The sequence below is a fragment of the Acomys minous genome, assembly GCF_964271855.1.
Source record: "Acomys minous genome assembly, chromosome: 18".
Classification (NCBI taxonomy): domain Eukaryota; kingdom Metazoa; phylum Chordata; class Mammalia; order Rodentia; family Muridae; genus Acomys; species Acomys minous.
Genome location: NC_140501.1, coordinates 26186533 through 26213187, shown reverse-complemented (window position 1 = coordinate 26213187; position 26655 = coordinate 26186533). Strand labels below are relative to the sequence as shown.

At 35.6% G+C, this 26655-nt stretch overlaps 1 long non-coding RNA gene across 1 annotated transcript in view; it reads right to left on the bottom strand.

Annotated features, from left to right (window-relative positions):
- Positions 1-6290: 6290 nt before the first annotated feature.
- The window catches only part of LOC311589146, a 56787-nt gene continuing 36422 nt past the window's right edge, over positions 6291-26655 (bottom strand). The window contains exons 2-3 of the long non-coding RNA XR_014776429.1: positions 6739-6919; positions 6291-6554 (exon numbers count right to left, since the gene is read on the bottom strand). This is a non-coding gene — a long non-coding RNA (uncharacterized lncRNA). The remainder of the gene's footprint in view (positions 6555-6738; positions 6920-26655) is intronic.

The window sequence follows — 26655 nt, the reverse complement described above, 5'->3', positions numbered from 1 at the left end:
CTACATCTTGTTTTATATTGCAACTTTCTAGTCTATGAGACATGAGAATAGCACCTCTTCATCTAACAAATTTAAAAGGACAGAGAAAATGAATATAGTTACTTGAATTTTATGCATTTGCTGTTGCTATATATAATACATTCTTAGACAGAGTCGCCAGAATGTGTTTCCTTGTTTCTTCATTTAGTTTGTAGCTTTGAAAGCTGGAAAGCTTGGAGTGGTCACTCTCAGTTGGAGGGAACCAGAACTCAGTCCTGATGCATTAAGAAACAAGTTCCAAAAAAGAAAAAAAAAAAAAGGAAAAGAAACAAGTTCCTTATCTTTGCTAAAGAAGAAAGGATCCCCTACTGACTGTGATATGTATTATACTTATTCTTGGCAAACTGACACGAAATCTCTTCCTTTTATTTACATATTTATTTATCTCCTGCTATGCTTCAAGGGCTACAACGGTAAACTCAATGGTGACTTTTTTTTTTTTTTTTACTTTTAGGATAGAGGCTACATAATTTCTTTTGAATCTGAAGAATAGATCTTAGGTGTTCTTTCATTTCCTGGAAAAAGGAAAATATTCTCAAAGATGTTGTCAAAATAAAACTTCCTTCTCTTGATGTTTCTTTAGCTTCTATCATACAATATTTGTTCCTTCTCATACTTTTCTGGTTCTCAGACTTATTTTTCCAATCAGTTTATAGTTTTGATCTTTTCAATTGTAATGAAAATGCCACCTTTCCTTTCTTCTGTATAAATGTTGACCACTATTCCTATTAAAGAGTTTCCTTCCTATTTTCCTTCTTAAGTCTCTCAGACACAAAATGATATATTCACACAAATTTTTAAAGAATTTATACATTTTGCATTTTTATTTATTCATTCATCATCCATCCATCCATCCATCCATCCATCCATTCATTATTTTCATTTCTTAAGAGCTTAAGATTGTCATGTTCTCCCAGAAATTGCTGCTATTCCCTTTGGAGAGTGTCAAACTCTTTATTGTTCATGCATGAGAGTGTAAAGCATTCTTACTTTTCATTGCTGCCCTTTAGGTTTTATTTTAATTTATTCTCTTTACATCGAGATTGCAGCCCCCTCCTTAGTCTCTTCCTAGTCCCACTCCCTCCCTCTCTCACACCTTAGTACTCAGAAAGGGGAGTCCTTCTCACATACCATCTGATATATCCTCTTGTTCTGTTTAATCAATGTTAAGAAAATTTGAATTTCTTTTTTATCTTTTCTAATTCTGGAAGATGACTTCAGTTATAGCAATAAATTCATTTCTCTTTATTGTTCCATAAAGTCAACATGATATTGTTTTATAACCCAGATTCATCAGCTCTTTTTACAGCATAAGTATGAAACTCTAAATTAAAAACATTGGACAGATTCTCCACAAGATTTCAGAGGACTTCATGCCATCAGGGTCTCTCTTGGAAAGGTGAATATTATTCTAAGAGGAATAAGGAATGTGATTTATGATATTTCATAAACTCTGTTTTTAATATACAAATGCATGTTTATTGGATGCAGATGGGGTGGTGTTAGAAAACTGCAGAGGGGAGAGAGAGAGAGAGAGAGAGAGAGAGAGACAGACAGACAGAGACAGAGACAGAGACAGAGACAGAGACAGAGAGACACACAGAGAGAGAGAGGAACAACAAAGGAGCTTTCCTAGTCTCTTAAACAAAGCACAAGGAATTAAACATACAAAGGAATAAATAACACACTCATACAAGCAGGATTTATCAGGTAACTCCACTTTTACCCACAGAAACGTCATTGAATTCCAAAACAAACCAATCGAAATTTGGATGGCAGAGGTTGTGTGTATAGAAAATTGCCTAATGTATTTACCAAAACATTTGAAAACTGAATTCTAAATACATAGTGATTATGATTTGTGCATCCACTGATGTATACATTCATCTGCTCATATGTTCTTCATAAAAAATATTTACTACGATATCATCGCAACTGCTTTTCTTCATGAGTTGGATCTATAAGAAGAATATTAAAATATTAAAGCTACTGTTGAAGTACCAACATAATAGCATAAAAGATATTTAAGAGAGATCCTACATATAATTAATAATGACTAAACAAGCCCTGAAAGAAAATTAAAGAGTGAAGATGTAGAACTAAAAAACTGAGAGATATGATTTCATTTACTCAGCCACTGAATGCATATGTAATAGTAAGATTTTAAATTCACTCTTTTTTATTATTAATTTATTCACTTTACATCCTGATTATAGGCTGCTCCCTTCTTTCCTCCTGGCCCTTCACCTTCCCTCCTTTTCTCCATACCTCCCTCCCCTATTCCTCTGACAAGGGGAGGCCCCCTACCGACCTATCCCAGTTCATCAAGTCACATCAGGACTGAGCACATCATCTTTCCCTGTAGCCTGACAAGGAAGCCCCACTGGCAGGGGCAGAGGGAGGCTGTTGATCAAAAAGCAGGCAACAGAGTCCATGTCAAAGTTAGCCACCACTCCCTCTTACTAGAGGATTCACATGAAGCATGAGCTATCCATCTGTTACATCTGTGTAAGGGGGCTTGATCCAGTCTATTCATGTTCCTCGGCTGGTGCTTCTGTCTCTGCCAGCCCATCTGGGCCCTGGTTAGTTGGCTCTGCTGGTCTTCTTTTAGAGCTCCTGTCACCTCCAGGTCCTTCTATCTCTTCCCCCACTTTTCCTCAAGTCTCCCTAGCTTCACTCAATGTTTGAATGTGACTCTCCACATCTGTTTCGAAGAGCTTCTGGGTATAGCCTCTCAAAAGACAGGTACGTTAGGCTTCTGTATATTTAGTAGTGTCAGTGGTTGGCTCTAGCCATGGTGTGGTTCTCCGATTGAGCCAGGAATTGGCTGGACATTTCCTCAATCTCTGCTCACTCTTTATCATGGCACATCTTGTAAAGTTCACTCTTTAAGCTTACTTGATTAGTAAGATAACCCTCTTGTCCACAGAGAATTAAGATCAGATGGAAAGAAGAAATGATACGGTAAATTATTTGGAGGCAATTTGTTTAATTTTCATGGCAATTAGACCAGAATTGTAGACAATATGGACTGGTTACTTGGGAAAGAAATGCTTATTATAATCTTTAGCCTTATATTAGCACTTTGGAAATCTGAATTAAAAATAGTAACATCTCAAGACAATCGAGCATTGTATTAGTTTTAATATTACATATAGATCACTTATTAGGGTAGAAATAAATTCATTATTGATTTTGAGGTCATCTACGTGGAATAAAATATTTCTCTTCACATTCTCAAAAATTGAGGTTTCTTTCCCAAACCAACTAAATTTATACCAGAAGAAAGTACTCTGAGGTGGCTAAATCATAAAACATAATATGAGAATTTTTTCTTAAGACTCAATGAACCATAGGAAATGGTAATATTCCCATGTCTTTTAAAGGTATTTTTTTAAATTTATTGTTTTAAAGTTAGTTTCTGAATTAAAGAGCTTTTTTATGGCATTTTTGTGCATATACCACTAAAATTTGTTCTTATCTCTCTCCACTGTCCCCCAAGCTCATGTCATACATATCTTGCTTTTCCTCCTAAATTCACCTTTCTCTTCCTTTATACCACATTTTTATTATTGACTCTTACACACACGTGCACATGCATACATGCATATATATATACACACATGTAAATTAAAATCTAGAATCCACACATAATAAAAACACAAGTTATTTCTTTTCCTGAATCCAAACTAATTTACTAATCTCATATTAGTGTATTAAGTGGATAAAGACATATTTCATTAAATATATATCCAATACAATCCATTACAATCTTATTTTGTGTTTCTGATTTTACATGGTTTCTATTCTTACTGAAGCTTTGCTTAAAACTAAAGAAGATGTGAAACTGAGTTTTAGCTACTTTACTTTCAGCATACTTCATAACAGCAAACTTCTTCATATGTTTGAAAGATGTATTTCAAATAGGGTGCATGAAAACAATGTTCTGTAGGATTTGACCTGTCAGATCTGAGAAATAACCATTGTAATGTTTCCGAATTAATATGATAAAATAAAATTAAATTTTATTCAGCCTCTTAGGTATGTATTATAAAATCATAAAAATGTACAAACATTTCCTGAATCTTAATTATTAAGTTACTCTTTTATTTCAGAATATCACTTGCAGTTACTTAAGATCTAAGACAATTAACTGCAGTTGAATTAGCCCTGTTTCTTTTATCTCTGTTGTGCTCTCTCAAATCAAGTACATTGCAAAGGCTTTCTAATGAGTACATTTACAGAAAACCTAGTACATAAATAGTTTTCTTGATTTTCTGCTATTTTGTGGGAATGTTTGTTTTGTTCATATGAGAAAAAAGTATCATTATATGGCCCAGCTGGCCTTGAACTTGCTCTGTATGTAGGGGAGGCTGCTTCACTCTCACAAATATCTGCCTCTTTCTGTTTCTCGAGGGGTGGAATTAAATGTGTGTAGCATTAAACATGCATGCCCTACATAGTAACTTCATTCTCTCAAACCCTATTTCTACTTTCTTTCATTCAAACACGTGTCCTCTTTTCCCTTGAATGCTTGACTATTTTGGGATAGAAAACGTTTGAGGTGTTCCTCGCCAACTCTCAAATAATCACTCATCTATCCTCACCTGTCTTCTATATTTATTTGAAGACTTTTATCAATATCGCTAAAACACTTTTTTTTCCATTTCGATTTTTTCTATCATGAATTAGTCATTCCAAAACATGCTATTATTAGCATAGCTTTGTTTTCTAGTTTTTACTAGTAATTAATACTAGCTTCATATTATTGTTACTGGAAACAGTTTTCAAGGCTTGTTTTGTGTCCTAATATATATTCTGTCCTAGAGATTGTCCTATGTGTACTTTAACAGCATGCACAATAATGTCAGGAGGCAGAACAACCCAAGATTTCCTAAGAGGTTAAGAGGTCCTGATAGGAGGGCAAAGGGAATTTTAACTGTGTGTCCTTGTGCATGAGTAGAATTAGCAAGCCTGTTCTAGAACTGGAGCCAGTGCCTCCTTAGAAGAGTCAAGGTAGCATTTTCTGGTTCTCAGACTTCTCTCCTCGGACTGTCATCATTCCTCCTAGGGCAGCTCATTATGAGTTGTCTCATGTTCTTTTCATCAAAAATGTCAGACTTATTCTCTACTAACCTTAATCATTTTTAACTTTGCAGATAGTAAATATGATGCTCATAGAAATGAGGTTATAATCTTAATAAACTTACTTGGCATATATAATAAACTTATGCATGACCTTCTGGTGCCAGCTATTGCTTTTGACTTCTTTATTTCCTGCCTTCTTTATTCCTCATTCCCAGTCATCCCTCCAACTCAATACTTACTCATTTTGGATCTTTATTCCTATCAGTTCAGGAAACGATCAGCCTGTGCAGGATGGTAATTCTATCAATGTTCAATACCACTATTTTCCATGTATTATTTAGTGTCTGGGCTGTTCCTTTAGTGAGAGTTTTCACTTACACTTCATTTACTGTAGAGTATCAATGCCCTCTTCTGTTGTATTTGTGTTTCATTCTTTTACCGTTATTGCAATATTTGTTTTGTATGATTAGATGTTGCACTGGTGAACACAAAGCTAATTTACAATTGCTATGATCTGATGGAATATTGGTCTTACTTGCTTCACTATCTGTGCTAGCTGTGATCTTATATTAATGCCCGCACGTCAAGGATTCAAATACCTCCCCATTCTTTCTAAACTGGGTTTGTCACAGAAAATCGGAGATCCTTCTCTGCCATGTTCTAAGCAAAGAATTGATGTTAGAATTAATAGGTGGGCTGTAGTGAAGCTTGGGTAGCATCTTGTGGGCCTGGGATTTTGATCCAGATGTGACAAACTGCTGTCTGAGTTTGTAGGGCTGCATCTAGGATCTAGACCCAGTAGAATCACCTTGAAATTTGAGGCTGATCTTCTGCCTTTATATTTCATTCCACGGACAGATCATCCTAGTCCTTAAACATCGGTAGCCTGTGTGAGGAATCCTAGATCTTGACTAAGGGGATAAACATTAGCCCAAATCCATAGAGGCTCCTCTAGTAGTGGAAAGATATTAAAGCCTGGATTCTCAAAGGAGCTTTGGAGTCCTTATGCATGAGATTGCTGAGCCCTTGCTCAGGCATAGCTGGAGATAGTAAGCCAGTGCTGAGACATGCATTACAGTAGATGAATGGGTAGAAACAAGAGTTAGTATACACAGTCACATTTTGTTCAACCACCCAGAAAAGATGAAAACATGATACCTGAAGAGAAGTTAATGAAACTGGAGGTCAACATTTGGGAGATATTAGGGAGTTTTTCTTTTTAATTTATTTATTTAATCTCCTTACAGCCTGATTCCAATCACCTTCCTTCTCTCTTCTCTTTCCTACCTTCATGCCTCCTCCCTCTATGAGCCCCTCTCCTTCACAGAGAAGGGGAGGATCACAAGGTTACCATCTCACCCCGGCACCTCAAGTTGCAGCAGGACTAAATGCATCATCTCTTATTGAGTCCAGACAAGGCAGCCCAGCTATGAGGAAAGGAATCAAAAGTCAGGCAACAGAAACAGAGACAGCCTCTACTCCCATTGTTAGGGGACCCACATGATGATCAAGGTGCACATACATCTGTTACATATGTTTAGGGGGTCTAGGTGCAGACCATGCATGTTCTTTGGTTGGTAGATTATTCTCTGTGATTCCCCATGGGCTTACATTCGTTTACTCTGTAGGTAACCTTGCGGCGTCCTGACACCTCTGGTTTCTTCAATCCTTCCTCCCACTCTTCCACAAAGTTAATCAAGCTCAGCCTATTGTTTGGTGGTGGGGTCTCTGAATTTGTTTCCATCAGCTGCTGCATTAAGTCTTTCAGAAGACAATTATTCTAGGCTTCTTTCTGCAATACAATCAACAAAACAGTGTTTTCAACAATGAGTGCTAGAACCAGACATCTGCATGGAAGATTAACTTTTTTCCCCCATTAGCCTAACTTTATTTCAGATGATAAGTCAGAGTAGAACAAAGATATGGAATTCTGAAATGTCTAAAATAGAATTATAGAGAAAAAAAGTGAAAATTTAAGATTTGTTTTTGAAACAGCAAAGGATTGACATGTAAAATATATATTTGGGAAGCAAGGCTTCACTGAAATTAATACTTTTCTCAATAAAATATACAACAAAACAACTAAGAAGATAACCTTCAGAATAAAAAAGAACACTGACTTAGACCTATGTAATAATATGTTATCTAAAATATGCAATAGACTCTTAAAAAAGCTGTGGTAACAAAAGCAACTCAAACATAAAATTATCAAAAGTTTGATATATATTTATATTAAACAAAATGATATATGAATAGTTTTTAATCCATTATTTTCTTTCCAGACAAAACTTCATATGCAGAGTCAATGTAAGGGTAGTTGAGTCATGCATGGTTCTACCTGTATGTATACAAATTTGTGTGTGTGAATAGAGATAGATAGATAGATAGATAGATAGATAGATAGATAGATAGATAGGCAGACTAAAAAATTATGTGTAAATAAGTAATAGGTAATACACCTAGGTAGGAGAAATATGTATTATTAAAATGAGATACTAAATAATAAATATATGAGAGAAGTTTAAATAGATTCAACAAAGTGCACGAATCTTATCAAATGCTTTATTCAGTGTAATTCTAACAATATGACATGCTCACAAGGCAAACTCTGGAGCCAGTAAAACTGCAGTAGTTACTAAGGTCTGGGGACAGAAGGAATGAAGGGTCAGTATAGAGGAGAATTTCAAAAGAACGGCAGGGTACATACATATCACAAACTTTTAAAATCTATAGGCTATTCAAAACTCACAGTGACTCTTCATGTGAAATGACTTTGGGGTCTTAATTAAGTGTCAGTGTAGGTTCATCAATATTAATAAATGTACTGCCCTTGTGTGGAGTGTTGACAGATTCAGTCTGTGCTCTGTGGGAACAAGGGCTGTGTGAGAATCCTTTCTACTGTCTTTGCAATTTTACTGTGAACTAAATCTATTCTAAATATAAAGTCAATTTAAACAATTACACACTACCCATACAAGGAATGAATTCAATTTCAAAGGAAGTGAGGAGGTGAGTGGTCCTTTCTCTGATGGAGAGACCTTGTCAGGGCAAGTTTTCATGAGTGTCTAGCAACAACCAACAACATCAGAGATACATTTCACACAGAAGCATGACAGTGAGGAAGAGGCAGAGTGAAGATTTTCTAAGAGTAAAGGAGCAAAGGAGACAGTATTCCTAGGATAAAAGACAATGAGTTTATTACAACAATTTAGTTAAAGAGAACAGTGCAGAATACTGGATTCACACATTTCTGTAAGAGTTAACAGAACAAAGGAAATTGAGTTAAAGGACAGAAGTTACTTTCTACTTTGAATAATTTTAGAAAGAGTACAGTTTTTGCAATCGATGTAACATGATTTGGTAGAAGAAAGTCACTGTTCCACTGATATTAGCACGAGACATGAATGACAGGGCACAGTCATGCTGAGGATCAAAGAGATGAAAAGTAAAAGAACCTTCAGCAGTGCAGGGTAAAAACGTTTCATTTAGTGACACCTAGCTCTGCATTTTATCAATCCTCTTATGTAGAGTGATTTATCCATCTCTGCTCTCTATATTCACATGGCTCCTTTATCTTGTCATAACTTTCTTACTAGCACATAGACAGCAGCATACAATTCAATAAAATTCTAATGTTTCCATGCAGACAGAGAAATCCTTTAAAGTTGTCATTTCCCCCCTCTGTCCTTTATGTGAACAGACATGTGTAGTGTTCTGAGTGCACATAAAATGCAATCCAAACTTCTTACCTTAGCCCTCAAATTAATCATAAAATGGCTCCAGTCAGCTACGGAATCATGACCCATTCATTGATTATGTTAAGTCTATAAACTCCAGCAATTTATTCCTTCAAGTCTTTCAAACGACATGTCTGTCTCTATTTAGCTGCCTCTTTTAGTATTAGCAGCCTTTGCTATCATGTGCACCTTTCTTTAACATCTCCACATGGTTGGAGGCATGAATCATTTATTGTTGTCACCTACATGACCTCTACTTTCTTTTAGAAGAAATATTTTGACTTTTCACAAATATTCTTACCCTTTATGTGGCACAATATAATCAAAATAAAGCAAATTCAGTAGGAAATTTAATAAAGAGATGGATATGGTAAAGACCACAAAATCACAGCAGAAACAAAATAATGCAAGAAAATAAAGGTTATATATAATGGATGAGAGTGAGAAAATGAAACGAGTAATTCTAAGTAAACAGAGAAAATATGAAGAATTACAATTATATTAACCAAAGTTGGTGCTCTGTGGTATTAGCATTGTTATACGAAGGAATATATGTTGTATGAAGGGCCTTGAGCTTCCGTGAGAGAGTCTCTGTGACAGAGTTTCATCATGCTTGCTTACATACATGGTTTAATATAAAATTCCATTCTGGAATTTACATTTGTCATAAGAACATTCCATCCTTTAGAGAACTGATTAGCATTTTCATATGTGGATGTGGAGAAAAATAAAAAAAATTTTGACCAACCCCTTTTAAAAGAAGACAGGAGAAGACCTATGAGCCCAAGGAGCGAGAATGTGTTCTATCAGGTGCTCACTGAGGGATGAAATACTGTGAATGAGAACTTCACAGAGTTCATGCCTCAAACGGAGTGCAGACAACTATAACAGTCATCTGTTTGCACATTGTAGTAATTACATATTTATTTTTACGGACTGTGATAAGGACTTGTAATTAAATAAATTCCTTCACCCCTTCTTACTTTGAGCATGGTTTTCATTTTTTATAAAACCAAAAAGTAGGTTTGGATATACTCAAACATACAAATAAGCCTATCTGAAACCATAGTAGAAACACTGACCTCTGAATTTTGGTAAAACTATATAAATACTGAGTTGCTCTTTGAGTCTAAAAAAAAAGCTCAATCCTGTGTGTTTACCTAAGATGTGAAGTCTGTCATTGAAGATCTTTGCAGAGTTTTCCTATTGACAATGTCCTCTTTCACTTTGTGCTCTGATCCTTTCAGAATGTTTTCAAAATGGTGACTGTGCAAAAGTTAAACAAAATGAAGTGGAAAGATCTAATTTCATTGTTGTGCTTTGTACAGACTGCTTGTCATTTGCCTTAGAAACACTGTAATGTTTGATATGCACCTGTTTGTGATCTCAGTCAACAGAACTTCATTCTCCAGGTTTGAATGAAGATGAGGCACATGCATGTAGCCATCACAATGTATTCTCACAGGAGGATGGGGAACATAGAGATACAAGAGGTCTAGCAAAAAGGATATACCAAATGAGATAAATTAAAAGCCAAATAGCCTTAAATCTAAAATTTCAAAGGAGCAAAGATACTGAAACATTTTTCTAAACGTTGTTTGCTGTCTGGGATTTTTTTGTCATTGCTGTTGTTTTAGTTATTTCTTTTGGCTTTAACATTATAATTTAATTATATTGTTTACTCTTCCTTTTACTTAGTCCAATCCCTCCCGTATGCCTTTCCCACACTCTTTCTAATCCACGGCCTCATATTTCATTGATAGTATTACATATTCATATATTGAATCAATTATTTTATATATATAATATAATATAATATATATATAATATATATATATATATATATATATATTCCTAAATAGATTTTGTTCAGTCTGAATTATGTTACTTGTATGTGTTTTCAGGACAGATGAGCAAAAAGAGCAAATAGGCCTGTTAATGAGAACAAAAAGAGAGAGTATGAGGTCTCAGCACTATACAAGGAGCTATAGGCAACTAAGGAATGTAGGAGACATACTCCTCCCCAGGGAAGAACACAGGAGTTAACCATCCAGTACCAACTGGTCTGCACTGTTTTCTGTCTTTTATTAAGAGTTTATGGAAGTACATTTGTGATGTAAGTGAAGAAAAATGAAAAGCTAGTCTAACTTTTATCTTAAAGTCTAAATGGAAGAGTTATAAGATATACTAGATAAAATTTATAATAATGACAATAGTAACAGTAATGATTTTTGAAGAGAAGAGATACACAAGTAAAGAAATGAAAAGATAAACATGAATTCAATTAAAAATAGCTAGGATAATAAAAGCTTTTCATAATATACTTTATACTTAAGACAAAATAATATTCTGAAAGTAAATTAAATAGAGTATTTCAAAAATATTTGATACTAGATAGACAGATTTGATTATTCTTGGCTAAACTGCGATAGTTACTTCCTATCAAGTGACTCTTTCTGTCTTATAGGGAATGAGAAGCACATTACAATTTTATTTTATATTCTAGTTAAAAAGCAAACAGAATTATTTCAAGTGACAGTTTATGGGAGTCCAGATGAACAGAAGAAAGTGTATAATTGATAAATTATCGTGAAACTCTCTCATGAGAGCTGCCATAAATCTGAGAGAAGAAGATAATTGTGTGAGTGTTTGTGGTGTGTTTGTGTGTGTGTGTGTGTGTGTGTGTGTGTGTGTTTGTGTTTGTGTGTGTATTCATACAAGAGAGAGGGAGCAATGGAGTGAGAGAAGGGGGGAGAGACAGAGAAATAAAGGGATAGATATAGAGAGAATAATAATATTAATCTGACATACAATCCTTTTGCTTTTACAAGGATTGATAAAACTTGGACATCTGAAATTGAAATTGTTTTCTTGTCTTCATTTAATAAAACTTTTTTACATAATATAAGTATGAACATTTGTATTTTTATACAAAGCAGTGGTATTTGTTCAAGTCATAAGGATTCTTTTAAAAATCAAAATTAAAAAATGATGGAAGATCATTGATTGAAGAAACATGAAAATGAGGAAGACTAATGTTAAAATCAACAGAAGCAGACAATTCTTTCACTGCTACGAGGAAAAAGCATTGTTCCCTCTAGAATGAAGGTAATGCCTCCCAGTTAAGGGTGGGTGGGCAAGGTTTAGAGGAGAGAAGAGTAAAGATGGCAGAAATAATTTTTGAGTTTTTTCTTGAAATTGAGTATTTGATTGGAAACCTGGAACTATTACGGATAGGAAAATTAGCCTGGGTTGTGCTTCTTTATCAGGAGAGTACGATGCTCTTTCCCAGAGAAGAGAGATTTCTTAGTTTAAGGGTTCACACCTTCAAAGGATGTAAAAGTAGCAAAAAGGCTTGGATCCAAAAATTTCCCCTAATAGTAGACTTGGAGTTAAAATGGAGTTGGGAAAAACAAAAGTCATTTTAGCTATCCATAAGAAAATGTGATATTGGGCAGGTACAGGAGTAGTCATCCAGCCAACCTGGATGACTGGAAATGCTACCGTTCTCTGTGGAACTCAGGGGGAGCCGTGTGGTCTACAGGTGGGGTGTGGAAGATTTGGGCCATGTATTCTGGGGATGTCAAAACTCCCTGAATCTGAATATGCCACATGGGGCCTCCTTTGAGAGTGAGCTGTCAGCAGCTGCAGGTGGCAACCACAGCCTGACCCTGGAACCTCCTAGGGTTTGTTGACATTCAATGCTGTGACTGTGGACTTTCTTGTAGGACAGGTGGGGATGCTTAGATACTGCCGATAGGATTTGTTGCAGAGATCTTCACTGGAGAAGTGCAGCAAACTGGTTCCTATGGGTCTTACATTGCTCAGCCAGTCCTGCTTACCTATGAATATGAACAAAGCCCTAGATGGTGAATAGAGAAAACTGTAGCAAAAGATCCAGAAGCTTCACACTCCTCATTGTTATCCATGCCAGTGAGGCCTAACTGGCCTGAGCAACATTCATCTTAGAGCCCTCTCTACCACTGTCTTCATCTGCCTAATCCACATGGGACACAGAAAACTGAGCCAGCAGAGCCAGCAGAGGTGAGCTAAACACAGGACCCAATCCCCACAGTCCTCCATCCCAAAGAGGCCTGTGTCGGGCAAGCAACATTCAGCTTAGTGCCCTCTATACTACTGATATTATAAATTACCTTACAAAGCGGGAGCAGGATATTTCTCTTTAGAGAAACAAATGTTTGATAGCATTTTGAACTTTAAGTGTGGTTTAACAGAATCTACTTATATTAAAGTTGAAGAGGTTTTTTGAAGACACATTTATTCCTCGTGACATTTTTCTTATCTATAAATTAATAAAAATTGTGAGGTATGTTCACAAAAGAACAGAAATAATTGTTAAGAAATTGTATATAACCAGGAATAAAAATGAAGAGAAAGAAGAACAAGGTTACCACTTAAGGGAGAAATCTCATGGGACCCATACCTAAACAAAATACTATAGACAACTAAGGACTACAGAGAGAGGGATTTTTACCAAAGATGAGACCCTGATTTCTTATCTAATACAAAGAAGTCAATCCTGCTATCACATGTATACAATCAATACTAAAGGAACTCAGCAGTGTACATCGACAAACTCAGAATAAAAGGATACACACTCACACTGTATATACTAAAACAATGAGAAAAAAGAAACACTAGTACGTGTCACTTAATATTATCAAGAGAAGATAATATGAGAATAGTACTAAATTTGTTTTTCATTTTTGAGTTTGCTAAAATTGTACATTATTTTCTTTCATCCCTCGAAAATCTCCTCATTCCTTTTCCCTTCTCTTCTTCAAAATCATGGGCTTTTGTTTTACTAATTATTATTGCACACATATATGTATATGCATGTATAAACACATTACATATATAAAATATGTGTGTGTTTGTGTGTGTGTGTATTCTAACTATATTCTGTTCAAATTCTATAATGTCACTTGAATATATACATTCAGGGCACTGAATAACTAATGTATTCTTTATCTTACTTTATTCTTCCCTGTCTACCTGATATTTTTCACAATTTGACTTGTTTGTAGAGGAGTCAAAAATATGGACATTGTAGTCCTAATTTGCAAAGTGGTCTTTGTTTAAAACGTAGTTTGTACTACAAAACATACAGAGGGAGTTAATGAATTAATCCTAGTATTTTTATTTTCTCTAGCAAAATGAAGTAGTAGACAATTTTCAGTCTATATTTGTTTTCAGTATTATAATGTTAATGCTATTAGAATATTTTAAGATTAAAATTATTTTGAATGAGGCGTATAGAGTATTGTCTTTTTCTTTATCCCTGCACATCTTGTAGGCAGGGTAAATTTTGGGTTGAGTGTTCTGTAGTTAGTCTCCTCTTCAGGCACTATGGACCTTGCTACTAGGAGTCTCTACTAGAATTCCCCTCATATCATGCCAGGACCCTACTCTAACTTAGGTCTTCAGCTTGTCACAGAGATGCCACTACCCAGAGTTTCTCTTTTCTCTGCAGACTTTCTGTCCTCCCACCTCTACTTTCTGCAGGTCCAATCTCCACCCTCATATCATTCCATGTGCTTCCTCTTCTACCTTGTTGCCTCTGTTCAACCACAACCTCTGTCTTTTCTACTTCCTATTCTTAGTGATACTTGAGCATCCTCCCCTCGATATGCCTTGCTACCTTTCTTCTTTGGGTCTGTGCATTGTACTATGTTTATCCTATTCTATAGACAAAAATCCACTTATAATACAGTATGTACTATGTGTGTCTTTCTGGATCTGGGTTACCTCACTCAGCATGATCTTTTCTAGTTACACCCAAACAAATGGTATATACTGTTCAATATGCAGAGATCAGTGGGATAGAGCCTAGATCCAGGACATACATCTATGTCACATCCCTGTAATCTACAGTACAGGGAACATCAAGATAGAGGACATGTAAATATTCTAAGAGCAGGAAGTCTTCTATAAATGACTCTTTCAGAAATAGCTGCACAAAAAAGAAAACACCCCTGAAGAGAGAGAGTTTTATGATGCCCCACTACAAAAGAACTGCAAGCAAGCTTACTCCAAGGAGGGAGGAGAATTCGTATCTCCAAGGGTTGAGCCCTCTTATTGTATCTGATATGGAATTTTTCTGTTCTGAAAATGTATAAACAGAAAAATTAAAATTGATATATATTTATATGCATGTAACAATAATAAAGTAGCTAAAAAGACATCAGTATAAAAGTGGACCTGGACATGTGAGGTATTAGAAGGAAGAGATGAGAGAGCCTTGAGAGAGGGAAAACACAGTGTGAAGTAATACAATTCTATTTGAATAGTTTAACTTAGGATGTATAAAAACATTTTAAAACCATACCTTTAAATATTTGATCCAATAAAAATGTACAACCTTATAAGTCATATCTTTCTAGCTCTGGGTTACCTCACTCAGCATGATCTTTTCTAGGTCCATCCATCTGCCTGCAAATTTCAAGATTTCCTTGTTTTTGAGTATTATTCCATTTTGTAAATGTACCACAGTTTCTTTATCCATTCTTTGGTTGAGGGATGTCTAGGTTGTTTCAAGACTCTGGCAATCATGACTAAAGCTGGTATGAAAACACTTGAGCAAGTTTCTTTATTTTTGGTGGAACATCTTTTGTGTATATACCCAGGAGTGGGTCTTGAGCTTGAAGTAATGTTCAACCCAATGCCTGTTCCAAGAACCACCCCATGTGAGAGAGTCAACCCTTGACACTCTTAAGGATACTCTGTTATACTTGCAGAAAGGAGTCTACCAGAGTTGTCTTCTGAGAGGCTCCAAACAGCATTGCTTCTAAACAGATGCTGAGACTCACAGATAAACACTGGGTGATCAGTTTTGTGGAAAAGTTGGGAGAAGGAGAAAAAGGACATGGAGGTGATGGAAACTCCACAAGAAAACCAACAAAGCCAACTCACCACAGTCCAGAAGACTTGCTGAGACAGAAGCACCAACCAAATACCATTCATGGACTGGACCTAGACCCTTTAAACTGATATTTTGAATGGGTAGCTCAGGCTTCATGCAGTAAGAGGATCAGGGGCAGTTAATAACACAAGCTCTGTTGCCAGCTTTTTTTAAATCACTCCTCCTGACAGGACTACCTTCCCAGGCCACATAGGAAGAGGGCATGCTCTCTCATGATATTACTTGGTGATATGGATGGGAAGTGAGTCCCCTCTTTTCTGAGGAATAGAGGAAGAGGGATGGTGGAGATGGAAGAAAGGTGGAACTGGGAGGAGAGGAAGGAGTGGACTATGAGTAGGATATAAAATGAATATTTAAAAAAGAATGTAGAATATTTCTATATACCTAAGTGGCAAAGTGCATCTAAAAAGAATAGAGTTTACATTATTCCAGATAACTATGGATTTGTTATGCATTCCCCATTGTGAGAATTAAATCAATTTAAAGACACAGAAATCAGACTTTTTTCCCCAAATATAATGTCTAGGAGAAAGTAAGATCACAGTAACTATCTTGAGATTGATAGTGAGTAAGTGGAAAACTGGCAACAGATAAGCAACAAGGCTGAATTTCAATAGTACAATATAGAATATTAACACTGCCTTTGATTGGATTGGCCTTCTATGGAACTGAGATTCATGCAACAAATTTAAAATACTAATTTGCACATCTAGTGTGGATTCATTTAAGTGGAAGTATTAGTTGTCAACTATGACATAGCTTGTGGTCCAGAATATGAACAAGATGTGATGGCATGTTGTCACATCTTCTGTCACAAACATTTAGTAAGGAAGTGCTTGTATGTCTGGGAGATAAAATGTTTTTCTGGTACTTTAATCTACCATAGCCTGAATAAATATCCAATGAATTACTGCATTAACTGACATTGACTCACTGAAAACTGATTAACTGTATATGCTTTCAAACCTATATATTATAAAGACTGCACTAGTTGAGGAACCACATGTGTATTTGTTAATTCACCCACTATGTCCGAAATACAGCCATTCTTACTCTATCTCCCAAAACTGTCAGATAAGATCATTATTTTACTTTGGCAAACCAAAGAGGTGATTTACAATATCAGTAATTAAATATCCATTTATTTAACTCAAAGGTGTCGCAAGTAGTACCCTATTGATTTTATTTTCTGTTGTTTCCAGAGCAATTTCCAATTTGATTCCAACTAAATGATCTTTAAACCTATAGTTTGCCATGCTGTATTTTCTTTTTAAATTCTTTGATTTTTTATTATAGTTTTATGGGATAGACTTTACAAAGTAATAAAAAGACCTCAAAAATAGAATCCACCAAATTTAGAAAGCATAAAACTATGATAATTCTTTTTTATATTCTTTTTTAATTTTTTAAAATTATGTTCATTTTGTAATATATACATTTATATTATTACACATGAATAAAATAAACTACATACAGCAGAAAGAACCATGATACAATCAGGAATTATTTAAATGTTACATTCATAGTGATTTATCTCTTTGTATTTCTCAATGAAAATCAATATCTATCATATTTCATCTCTATTAACTTAAAACATCTATCTTGATCTAAAAACACCTTAACCCCTAACCAACTAAGCTTAATTGTAAGACGAAACTATCTGGTATTCAACCCCGTCAGAGACTTGAGAAGGAATAAAACTTAAATACTTGAGTTAACCAGAAGTGCAGGTTAGCAGCTTCCAAAATGAAAAAAATAACTAAGAAAGTTTACTGTCTGAACAATCACCCAACATTCTCAATAATGTTGAACCATGATCTTTGGCCTTCTAGCCCAAGATCTCTGACAAACATATTAGAGGCAGGAACTTGCTTACCCTGTCTTGGCAGAGTTTGACCATCAAGTCTGCCTGCATCTAAGCTTGCCCATTTTTTAGGCTGAATTCTGTCTGTGTTTAGTAATGAGGACATTTTACCCAGGGGGTGGTTTGCCACATTTAAACCCAACTCCACAAGGAGGTTCTTTTATGTTGATCATCTTCTTTGAGGTAAGCTTTTTTTCTTTTAAGTAATACAATTTTAAATTAAAGATAAGCAAAACAATCACTGTTGTTCAATTTCAAGGTGGAATAGTTAGTCTACCTTTCCATTTCTTTTACTACATGTATTGTGTGACCATGTGTAAGTCTATAACTCTGCTAATATTCTTTCTTTATTTTTACAATTTTTATTAATTTTTTGCATATACATTTATATTATTACACATATATACAATAAACTACCTACAGAAAGAACCATGAAACAATCAGGAATTATATAAATGTTACATTCATTGTGTTTTGGCTATTTGTATTGGCAGCCTTGAAGAACAAAAAGTAGATTAATGCTTCTTTCTACTCTGTAACTTAATGCTTTCATTGTTACTCACAAGGTTATTTTTTAATTCACCGGTATAGAATTTTGTATATAGATGTAAAATAAGTTTAATTTTGGATACATTGGTACAGAACTCAAATTTAAGATTATTCTTAACATACATTGTTATATATTCTAGTCTAATATGAGGTATTATACCCACACAGCTCAATTCTAATACAAGGCTTACTTCCAATACTTTGTAAGTGCTATTACAGACTTTTTAGGATAAGTAAGTTATACAAGTTAATTGTTAGTTCATAAAAACATGGTCTTATCAATTACTACTATATTTTTATCACAAGAATATACATCCTAGATGTAACAGATAGATATGATTAAATAGAAAGATCAGGTAAAATCATTATATAAAGTCTTCAAAAACCTAAAAGCATCTTAATCCCTAAACAACTACACTTAATTACAAGACTAAATTATGTGGTCTTCAACCCTGTCAGAGAAGAAGGTCCATTTCTTATCACCTGAATGAGTCTGTTTCTCATCACCTGAATGAGTTTGAGTTCCTGGATAATGTTGAACATAGAAACCAATGTTTTATTGTTTACTTGGGTAACTTAGGAAAAATACTTTCACTATCATAAAAAAATATATATTATGTTAGCTTTTCTAAGTCTTATGTTTCCAGGTATCCACTGTGATTTTGAAAAATGTTCGTACCTGTTCTTTGGTCTTTCTTTCATACTTCTATATTAAATTGAATGGTAGTTGAAATTAACTTCATGGTCTATATCAGGAGGTACATAAGTTTGCTTTACTTAATTACCAAAACTATTAATAGAGAAGTTATGCAGAATCAGTCTTACTACTGTATCATAAATAAACTCTACTTTCTGATACTGTTATTTTCTATACAATATTGAATTTCCTTGAATAATATTTGCTAAAGATTTCTATGTAGTCTCTTAGAGGACATCTATGTTAGTCTTATAGGGGATTGGATCAGATACCGGAACTGTGCCCGACTCTGGGTGAAATACTGAGAGTTGCGTGGATGAGCTGCGGAATGTAAGGATCCGCAGAGTTCAGGAGCTTCACAAAAACATAAAGACCAGCGGATCTGCACCTAGTAGGGCCTGCATAAACTGATGCACCAATCAGGTATATTGAACGCAGAGAACCTAGATCCCCTATTCAGATGTAGCTAACGGACAGCTCATTCTTCACCTACACACGGGGGAGGAAAGTCCGGACTGCCTCTGATAGGAACTATGGTGCCAGTGATTCGATCATGTCCCCTTGGTAGGTCAGCCTTGTGGGTTACAGAGAAAGAGGATGCAGGCTATTCTGATAAAACAGGGTAGGCTGAGGTCAAACAGTAAGGGAGTAGGGCTTCCTTGTCAGACATCTAGGGGAGGGGAATATGGCAGAAGAGAGAGGGAGGGTGGGAACAGGAAGATAAGAACAAGGGGGTAAAAATTGAATGGTATTGTTTCCTTGATTACTTTCTCAGTCCATATGTCATTTGTATAAAAGAAGGCTAATAATTTTTGTGAGTTAATTCTGTATCCTGCTATTTTACCTAGTGTTTATCAGCTGTTACAGTTTCCTAGTGGAAGTTTTAGGGTCACATATGTATACTATTATATCATCCACAAATAAAGACATATTGACTCCCTCCCTCCATATCTATATCACATAGATTTTTTTTCAGGTGTCTAAATGCTGTAGTCAAGACTACAAGTACAATATTGAATGGGGAGAATGGACAACTTTACTTTGTTTCTGCTGCTTTCACTATGTTGAGGCATGTCCTTTGTATTCCTAATCTCTCCAGTACTATTATCATGAATGGGTGTTAGATTCTAATTAATGGTCTTTTTTTTATTGCATATAATGAGATGACTATCTAGCTTTGGGTTTCAGTTTAAAAAGTGGACCTTACATATCAATTTATGTATGTTTATCCATCCCTGCAACTCTGGTTTAAAGCCTGCTTGATTGTGGTAAATGATATTTTTAAATCAATTAATTTATTTACTTTACATCCTGATCTTAGTGCCATCCTCCTCTTCTCCTAGTCACACTTCCCCTCACTCTTCCCTCTCACCAATTCTCCAGAAAAGGGGAACACAAACCAACCAACAAAACACTGATGTGTTTTTGGATTTGGTTTGCAAATATTATATTGAGAGTTTTAGCGTCCATGACCAAAACAGAAAGTCATGCATAATTCTATTTCCTTATTGATTCTTTTTGTGGTTGTATTATGAGAATAACAGTGATCTTTTCAGCTGAATAGAGCAATGTTCCTCTTTATTTATTTTGCAGAATAATTTGAGGAGCATTAACTCTGCATTGAAAGTCCAGTAGATTTCTGTATTAAATTATCTATCTCTAGATTGCTTTTGATTTGAAGACACTTAGTGTCTGCTACTCTTTCACTAAGGCTTGTAGATCTTTTTAAATTGCTTATATAATCTTGACTTAACTTTGGCAATAGTATGTACATAGAAAAATATTCACTTCATTTTTATTTTAAAGCTAATATTTCTATTAATTAAATGAGAATTCCCTACAGTACAATTTGATCATATTCAGTGTTTATCCAACTCCCCTCAGATCCACCTCCAACTTACTTCACATCCTCGCTCTCTTTTCAAAATCATGGCATATAAAGTTTTGTTACTGAAATATTCGTGGCTTTGGGCCCTGCATTGAAGTGTGATTGATTGTACTTAGAAAACCTGTCATTTTCTCATAAGTAGAGATTTAAGTGGTCTAAGAATCCAGTCAAACAATATTTAAAACAGCAAAAATAAACTTTTTGGACCTCTGATTCTTAAGTCTTTCTGCCTAGTAATATAGAACACGCCAATAAGTATCAGCAACATGAGTATCCAAATATGAGCAGAACAAACCCAGAGAAGCACATAAGGTCTCCAGCCTACTGAAAGAACTATAGGCAACTGTCAAAATCTGGAAGAAGAGAGAGATATTATTTTCCATGGGGACTAGCACACTAATAATGTAGTGTCAAATAGCCAGGCCTGACTAAAAACATATGTATATCATCCCAGTTTAAAAAGGCTATAAATAGGAATATATGTGCATACATTTCTATGTATGTGTGTGTTTCTGTAATGACAATTAGTGAAAAATGACATGAAATTTACATTGAGTACAGAGAGGTCTATAGAAATACTAAATATAGTGGTGACAAATAAAATTCATAATCAAATAATAAGTAATTTCATTGTCAATAGAAACTATCTTATTGAGCACCATAGTCCATTTTATTTCATGAAATCATGTGCTCTTGAAATAACTTTAACAAGTTAGCAATAGATTACTGTACTATACACAAATTATGTAAAAATATGCTAGCTACTGAAAATCAAAGTGTAGTCTAAGAAGCATTTTTAAACAGGAGAGAAAAAAATCTAGCAAATGACAGAGTCAGTTTGCTACCTGAATAATCATTCAAAACTCTGTATAACACTGAAGCATCATCTTCAGCCTTATGGCTCACTATATGTAAAAGACATATTTGTGAGGCAGGCAGTATTGGAGATGAAGCTCCAATGTTAAAGAGAGTTTTGGGTGACAGTTTAGGCAGCAAACTGTCAGTTTTTCATTTTTGAGCTGCTAACCGGCACTGCCAGATTGCTCAGGTAATTAAGTTTTATTCCTTCTCAAACCTCTGATGGGGTCAAAGACCAGATAGTTTAGTTTAACAATTAAGCTTAGTTGTTTAGGGGTTAAGATGTTTTCATGTATAGATAGATGTTTTAGGTAGATAAAGAGGAGATATAATATTGCTTTACATTCAGAATTTTAGACTCATCAAGGTAAGAAAAATGTTTTCTTTAAGGTTGCTAAATATAAATAGCCAAATCACTATGAACATAAATTTATATAATTCCTGATTGTTTCATGGTTCTCATTGCTGTACGTAGTGCATTGTTTTTATGTGTAATACTATAAATGTATATGTAAAAAAGAAAAAATAATAAAAAATGTGAAAAAATCTAATGAGTGATGTGTCCAATAAGAGAACATAATTCTGTGCTAGAATTCTGTGGGTATTGACTGTGAGAAGGTTTTATTTTATTTTGATTTTTAATTTTAATTTATTATAATTCATTCAGATTACATACCAACTATCATTCCCTCTCTTTTATCTTCCTGTTCCCACCCTGCCTCCCTCTTCTGACCTATTCCCCTCCCCTAGATCTCTGACAGAAGGCAACCTGTTCTCCAACCATACGGCCACAGCATATCAGGTCTCATCCTGATAGCCTGCTTCCCCTTCCTCTACATGCCACCTAACCTCACCACCAAGGGGAAGCGATCAAATTGGGGGCACCAGAGTTCATGTCATGGGCAGTACCCCTCTCTCTCCCCACAACCATGGAGAATAAGCTGTCCATTGGTTAGATCTGAACAGAGTGTCTAAGTTTACTTTAAGCATTGTCCTTGGTTGGTGCAGCAGTTTGTGCAGGCCCACCTGGGTCCAGATCCGCTGGCCTTGATGGTCTCCTTGTGGGGCTTCTGGACATTCTGGGTCCTTCCATCCTCACATTCTTCCATACCACCCTCACTTGGAGTTCAGCAGGGAGTCCCAGCATCTGTTCTGAGCCCCTACTAGCTTGAATCTCTCAGAGGACATCTATGTTCAGCTAATATCCACTTATAAGTGCATATATACCATGTGTGTCTTTCTGGGTTACCTCAGTCAGGATGAATGTTTTTAGTTCTATACATTCGCCTACAAAATTTAAGATTTCCTTGTTTTTCTTAGCTGAGTGGTATTCCCTTGTGTAAATGTACCACTGTTCCTTTATCGATTTATCTGTTGAGGAACATCTAGGTTGTTTCCAGATTCTGGCTGTTATGAGGCTGCAGGAAAGAAATTGAAGAAGAATCAAAAGATGGAAAGATCTCTCATGTTTATGGATAGGGAGGATCAACATAGTACAAATGTCCATCTTACTAAAAGCAAACTCTATCAAAATACCTACACATTTCTTATAGACCTTGAAAGATCAATTCTTAACTTCATGTGGAATAACACACACATACACACACACACACACACACACACACAAAAAAAAACCAGAATAGCTAAAATAATCCTGTACAATAAAAGATCTTCCAGAGGAATCTCCATCCTGGATCTCAAGCTCTACTATAGAGCAACAGTATTTTTTAAAAAGCATGGTATTGGCATAGACTGATTGGTCAATGGAATTGAATTAAAGACCGAGAAATAAGCCTACTTGATACACACTTGATTTTTGACTAAAACAAAGCTAAAACTATACAGTGGGAAAAGGATAGCATCTTCAACAAATGGTGCTGTTCTTACTGGATATCTACATGTAGAAAATGCAAATAGCCCGATATTTACCACCCTGTACAAAACCAAAGTCCAAGTGGATTGAAGAGCTTAACGTAAATCAGACACTAAATCTTTTAGAAGACTGGGAGGAAATTTCCAAAGAAGACGCCATTGATGAATGCAGAATGGTGTCTTCTTTGGAAATTTCCTCCCAGTCTTCTAAAAGATTTAGTGTCTGATTATGTAACAAGAACAAATTAATAAAGGAGAAAAAAATATGGAAAATTCAAAGAAGACGCCAAAGAGAATTGGGAATTTCTAATATGGCAGCTGAACAACGTGAGAGAAAAAGATTCTGTTAAGAAAGAAACATTTCTTAGCCATTCTGATGGATGTACGATGGAATCTCAGAGGTGTTTTGATTTTCATTTCTCTGATGACTAAAGACATTGAGCATTTCTTTAAGTGTTTCTCAGCCATTCGATATTACTCTGTTAAGACCAATAATTCAAGTGACAGCACATGCTGGTGAGGAGAGAGAAGAACACTCCTTCATTGCTGGTGGGAATGCAAACTAGTACAACCATTTTGGAAATATATCTGGTGCTATCTCAGAAAACTGGGAATAGGGCTTCCTCAAGACCCAGCTATTCCAGTCCTTGAAATATACCCAGAAAATGCTCCACCACACAACAGGGACATATGCTCAACCATGTTCATAGCAACCTTATTCATAATAGCCAGACCTGGAAACAGCCTAAATGTCCCTCAGCTGAAGAATGGATAAAGAAACTGTGGTACATTTACACTATGGAATACTATTCATCTATTAAAAACAAGGAAACCCAGAAATTTGTTGACAAATGGATGGAACTAGAAATGATCATACTGAGTGAGCTAACCCAGAAGCAGAAAGACTCACATGGTATATACTCACTTATAATGGTCCCACAGAAGTCTCACTTACCAGGATATTGGGATAGATGTGAGGACATCCTACTGGGACTCTAGGTAAGAGAAATATAGGAGATGGGGAAATAGAAGGACCCAGAATGTCATAGAAACCTACAAGAAGAACACCATGACAGGTGGATCTGAGCCCATGGGTGTCTGCTCAAACTTTTGCACTAACCAAGGACAATATAATCAATAGTAAACATTGACACCTTACTCTGATCTACCCAATGGACAGGACATTCTCCAGAGTTATGTGGAGAGCAGGGACTGACTTTGACATGATCTCTTGTGCTCCATTTTTGACGACCTCCCCTTGGTGAGGAGGCCTGGTGACACTCAAGGAAAGAATAAGCAGGATACCAAGATGATACTTGATATCTTATGACTATATAGTGGTGGAGGAGGTCTGCCTAGGTCTTAGACCTAGTGGAGGGGAATAGGGTGAAAGCAGGAGGGCGGGAAGAATGGGAGGATACAAGTGATGGGATAACAATTTAGTTGTAATCTGAATAAATTAATTAAATAATAAAATACAATGTTACATTTCATCCCAAGTTTGAGTGAAGAATGCAAGGGCAGATAGAGTATACAACATGCAAAGAATTTTCTAATGTAATTATACAGTCAATTGTGGGTCCTGCCTCACCCCCACCAGGGAGGTATCTTTGGCCACCAGTCCACTGGGAAAAGGGTAACAGAGTTGGTGTGGGGGACAGGACACAGACGGGGTTCAGGCAGCTGTGGGTAGGATGGAAAAACTTTCTGAGACCAGCTTCAGGAGACAACTCAACAATGTTTGAGGTGAACAAAGGCTGTATACTTGATGGAGAGTGGTCGCAGGGTTCCCAGGATAGCTGGGGCTTGATGTGCTGAGAATCCTGTCTTTACATGCCAGGATCTTCAGACTCTTGTTTAGAACTTGTATTTGGCTGTGACTTCCCTCAAGGGTGGGATCAGGTTCCTGCTTAGAAACATGGCCCAGATGAATTCATGCATAGAGAAAGATGGCCCCAGTTGCAAAAGGGAGCCTTCCACTCTGCTCTGAATTCAGAGTCCAGACCTGGTGGACTGCGATCAAAAATAGCAGGGTCTGGCAGCAGTCATATGCTTAAGGACAGTGACAAAAAATGTTAAGAGTAACAAAAGATATGTTAAAGATATTGTGTCCATATGATGCTAGAGATTACAGACCATGTTGGATGTATATTGTTTAACCAAAAAATGAAAGGAGTTACTGATGAAGCAGCATTGCACACATTACTACTTGATTAGTGGAATGGCTGGGAGAAGAAATGGTGTTAATAAGGTAACATTCTCCCCATCCCATGTCCAGATTGTCCTCTGGTGCATCGCAAAAAATATCTTATTATTTATTTTTATTTTATTTTGGTGACTGTAATTATAACATTCTCTTTTCTTCCTTCCCTCCCTCTACATGCCATTTAAAATATTTTAATAAAATTACCATAATTTTAAGAGTGTGAGGAACACAACATTCTTACATATGTACATTAGCCCCACTACATAACTCATCACCCTTTGTGTTCATTATTGTACAAATATGAGCATTTAAGACTTTTGTGCACATCAGAAAATGACATTGAGTAGATAAAATTAATACCTAGGAGATGAAGTTAAGAATTAAAAATTTGTAATGAAGATAAAGACAACACAAAGAAAATGTCTGCTCATCTAGCTGGCAAAACTGATAGAGTGAGTAACATTGCTTACCAGAGGCACTGAGGTGGGGCTTTGATTCTCGCGATAGGAAATACAGGAGGTAATGTAGAGGTAGCCCATCTTAGTGCATTCAGTTTTAATTGAAAAAAAAAAGCATCTTTCTATTTTTCTGGTGAAAAATCTAGCAGAGAGACCAATGGAAGTGCATAGATTTAATAATAGTTCTGTACTTTATTTCTAAGTTATATTTTAAAGTGAAGGATGAATGAAGCACTTTTTGTTTTTTAGCACTTTCTTTTTACACATTTATTTATTTTTATTGAAGATAGATTCTTCTCTCACACAATAAATCATATTCCTTGGAAAATGCCAATAATTGATAGTGAATACATAATTTAGATAGGGTAAAAAGTATTGAATTGTAACAAAAAGGGGATCAACAAACATACAAATATGATAGTATACAATTTGAGGAAAACCACGAATCAAGAGAAA